This window comes from Centruroides sculpturatus, unplaced genomic scaffold (genome assembly GCF_000671375.1).
Source record: "Centruroides sculpturatus isolate CEXI.00-Female unplaced genomic scaffold, Cexi_2.0 scaffold1405, whole genome shotgun sequence".
Taxonomy (NCBI): domain Eukaryota; kingdom Metazoa; phylum Arthropoda; class Arachnida; order Scorpiones; family Buthidae; genus Centruroides; species Centruroides sculpturatus.
In genome coordinates, this window is record NW_019385557.1 from 36,617 (window position 1) to 41,679 (window position 5,063).

Consider the following 5,063-nt stretch of genomic DNA (forward strand, 5'->3'; position numbering starts at 1 on the left):
TGTTACTGAAAGTTATCGAAAGAGCTATCATTAAATTTTCAAATTTGTTTTAAATAGGGAACACTTGAATTTACTTGTATGAAATACATTTTAAATTGATTTTATGAAAAAATTTATCAATTCAAAAATACCGATTTATGTATTTTTTAAATTTTAAATACTATACGATATACCTTGTATTTAAGTTTTACATGATTCATAATACATTTATTTATTTACATATTTTTAGTAATTTTTTAAAGAAATCAGTGTTTTTGTTATATTTGTTTATGTATTGAGAAAATTCAGATAATTGCAGATAATAATCAGCAGACTCAACAGTTTTGGAGCTGTTGAGTATTTTTCTGCTGAATGCCCTCTACGGTAGTGCTCTTTTGGAACGTGTTTGGTGTTTTGACGTCACATTTGATAATCTTTCATTTACGCTACCTGAAACTGACCAATGAGGCTTTTTATTCCAATGCAGTGTCATTTGTCGTTTGGAAGATTCAGGTTGCTACGTAACAGCTACCAATTTGCTCAGTTACAACTGCTGAGTCTACTGAATGCAGCCAATGGTATTTTACATGGTATTGTCTAAAATTTTATATTGCCACAAATTATTTAGGGAAAATTGTAGAAGCTTACCATTATGCATTTTCTTTTGATTTTTTTTCTTTTTTATAAAGGGCATATTTGATGATATAATTTTTTGGGGCAATGCATGTAAAAAGTGCTATAAACAAAAAGAAAAACATAAGATTGCTTGAGACATATTTGCTTAAGATTATGTCCATAGTGGAACGGCATGTTGGATGGCAGATGTGTGCAAAATATGTTGTGTAACCTCACTTCGATTACACTCCATCGCGTGACTACCTGGAAATATTGCTTAAGCCATGTGACATCTGACATATTTCCTGAGAACCTTCTGGCAAAGGACTTCATTCTTTTGGATTGAACTTTGGAGGCATGTGATACAACATTGATGTCATATTTCCTAACGTAAGAACTGGATCTGGCTGTTATAACATGCTGGATCCAAAAACAGGCAAGTTTTTAACTGCTGTCAGATCCAAAATGTAAGTTTTTACTTTCCTGGCTGTTAAAAGTAAAACTTGCATTTCAATGTCCCAAGAACTTGCCATCTGAAACATAAGAAGGATCATACAGACTGATACTTTATCCATTGATTCAATAATGCTGTAGGCCTAAAAGAAGAGATCTTTTGATGTATGGAGCAACACAAAACTAGCTCATGTCAGAAATAAAAAAGGAGGGTTACAACTCTGTATACTTGGCCAATGGAAGTATTTATATATTAATTTGATAAGCCTCAAATACTGTCCAGCTTTGTTTGAGAAAATGGTAAAGGTTACAAACATGGTTTTACAGATATCAAAATAAATCCCATACCCTGTAGATGAGTCCATTGCAAATGAAAAATTCACAATTGCTTGGAGGTGGTGGAGTGGCAAAAGTATAATGTTACGTCTGTGGGACAAACATGTTGGGCACTTCTGTTCTATCAAAAGTTTTTTTAATAAATTGAAGCTGTTGTCAATATCAACAAAACTAATAATTTATTTTACCATTTTCCATGTTGATTCTACACTCCAATTTATCACTTAGGCTATTAATGCAATGCAAAATACATTAGGTGTTTTGCATTGCGTTAAACGCGTGTTAGCAGCATACACACCGCGTGTTTTGCTCAGTGTGTATGCTGCTAAACGGTCAGCGTTTGACGACTTTTTAGTGTAGTGTTAGCACTGGCTCAGTTTGGAAATGGACGTGAAAGTAATTGCTTGTGTGTGCCTCCTTCATCGTCGCTATAAAAGACGATGGCAGAAGCAAAGAGAATTTTGAAAGCACCCAATATTATGAGATAGACTGATGCATGGAATGTTTGTGACGTTGTATCCAAAACTAAGACAATATGAACTCAAGTTTTTTTAATTCTTTTAGAATATCTATAAAATCATTTGACGGTGGCTGGTCTCTTTTAGATTTCATCAATAACTAGATCAGTATCGAAATGATCGTTCTCCATTTCAGCCAATGTGTGTCTACTTTACCCGAAAGTGCACAATCGAATGTACAACAACATGGCAGCACATGTATCTCAAAGTGTGTGGCTGATGCCCGCAAAACGCATGTTCTAACCAAAATCTATCAACGCCCATTTGAGTGTGTATATGTATGTGGAACTCCTGTTTTTTTAAAATGCACGTTTGAAAACGCCTAATTTGTACACAGCCTTAATGCCTATTGATGGATTTCACAACAAATATACCACAAAAAGAAGAGTAAACTCGAACATCTGACTGTTGGTAGGTCTGTTTTATTTGCAAAGCCTATGACAAAGTGATTGCCATGAGGCAAGCCACCACTATCGTCAGATTAATCTAAGACTGTAAGTTGAAGTTGAATTGGTCTTAAGAATGCTAAATTGCAACCTTAGGATCAGATGCAAAATTGAAAGAAACCTCGTGGTACTGGAGAACAGGAAGATTCCAATTATCTGCATACAGATCCAGAAATGGTCATTTTTGAATAGAACACCAAATTTGAAATTAGCTCATTGATTGTATTTTAATTGACTAAAACTGTCAATTTTGACAGGTTTCTGCTAGTTGTTTAAATCCACTGGAATTCTGATTTGAGATGAGGAGTCTTTCCTTGACTGTACATGGATAAAAATATTTAACCATGATAGCAGCCTCTGTACTTGCAAAAAGACTGACATTATCTGCTTTTGAAAATAAAGATACAAATAAGTCAGAAAAGCAATTTGAAAAACTTTTTTCAGTGATAGTGCAAGAACTGCCTTAATGAAACGAATCGTAATAGATATTTCAATTTGTATTTATTCAGTTATTACTGTAAGATTTTATTAAATTCATGTTTTTGATTTCTAGTTTTCTTTGCAAAAAACAATAAATGAAATTAAACAGAATTATCTTTTTCAAATTGGAATCTTGGCACAGCTTTAAGTAATTGTAACAGGGTTGAAAATTTTTACATTTGATAAATACTTTGAGTTATATTCAATATAATGTTAAATTTAAGCCTAATTGGAAATTTGACTTTGAACAATAAATTATTTAGACCAAGGTCTTTAAGAAACTTGGCAGTGATTCCAACATATTCTGTCATAAATTGCCAAATCACATTAAAAACCTCATCATAATCTGTGTCAAAAAAAAGTCTTTTTAAACACTATTATTTCTAATAAAATTTTATCCGTGTTAGTATTAGAATTTGTCATTTATTGTGCAATTATTCAACTCAGTAGTGTATGTTACCATAGTAGATTCTAGTATTTTGCAATTTCAAGTTCATTCAGTCTTGTATACTTCTAAAAATACTAGTTCTGTTATATTTAATGAAGTTATTACAATAACAGCAGGATCCCATTTGTCCTACTTTTGGCTGTCTTCTGTTAGCATACCCCACTTTTATTTTTTGAGTGTAATGTTTTGGATAAACATATTTTTGTTGTTTTTTTTTATTCATTATTCTAGATTGCATCAAAAATTCTTTGTAGAGTTGTTTTCAAAATGCTCTAGCTCAGTGTTTCTCAACCTCTAATGAATTGTTGCCCCCTCCAACATAGTATTGCCCCCTTCAATAAGACCATTATGTAATATCGCCCTCTTCACTACAAAATTCAGATGCCAAGGGACAATGCTAACGCCAAATTCGTAGTATATCGAATAGACTAGTATAATGTTGTTTGTTTCATTATTGTACGATATAACGAATAAAATATCCAAGTATTCTTAATATAATGTTTTACTATATCGCCCAGAAAATTGTTTTTTGTCCCCCAAAATATAAATTGTTACTAATCGCTCCCTCAACATGGAAAAACGCCCACATGGAGGCGATATCGCCACCATTGAGAAACACTGCTCTAGCTGTTTTCCATTATAGTTTATTGTCAACATCTTACAGAAATGGATCAATTGTACAATGTTACATATATAGTGATTCCTCTGGAAATTCAAACAATTTTTTGGACATTTTGCCACTTTTTATTTTATATCACAACATTGCAATCTTCCATCTATCCATTATTCTGTACAAATGGCCAACATTTACTGGAACACTTCACACAAACATTGTCATGCTTCATTTTGATGATTAACAAATTTTTGAGGTTCAGCAGAATAGTTAACTGTATTCTGTCAACTCTCACAAATCTGAGAAATATTTGTGTTTATTACAGTTTTTTCCTAAAGTAGTTTTCAAACTTTTCACTAAAAAATACACATTTTCTCTAGATAGAGAAGTTGCAATTCTGTTACTGTTTCAACTTTTACAAGAATATGTGGCATTTTTATTTTTTATGTACACAATTAAGAAAATTGGTTTCTGTTTAATTACATAATTATTGTAGTCAAAATTTTTTGATTTTTGTATTTACAAATATCTGGGAATTATCATAAATAAATTTTAGATTGCTTTTTTATGATTAGATAGTAATTTTTATAAATTGCATCTAAGTTTGTCAGAAAATTGTATTCAAAAGGTTTGTTTTTTAGAAAGAAATATATGCATTGGATTATAAGTGACAAATTGTAACTTAACTTCTGTTTTGTCTAACAATAAAAATGAAATTTATAAAATGTAAAGAACATTATTGAAACATCCTGTTCACTGGGATGTTTGGGTCATACCAAGAGATGTAGGCTTCATTGCATATTTCATGTGTATTGTGCAAAGTGTGTTTGTACTTTTATGACTAATGAAAATGAAGCAAACTTTGTTTTCTTTTAATTTTTTTAATATTTTGATTGTTTAGGAAGCTTTATTATTATAACTTTGTAGTGAGATTTTTGCAATATATAAATCATGCACTTTTGATTGTTACTCAAACATTTTCCAACATCTAGTTAATTTTTTTGATACTAATTACAGGAAATTCTTGTTAGTTTGAAATTGAAATGTCAAAATAATTGTAATTTCAAATTACCGAGTTTTGAATTATTCGAGTTGCCATGTAACTGATGTAATTTATTAAGCAAACAGAATATGGCTATGTATGTATATATATATATATATCTGCTGTGAGAATC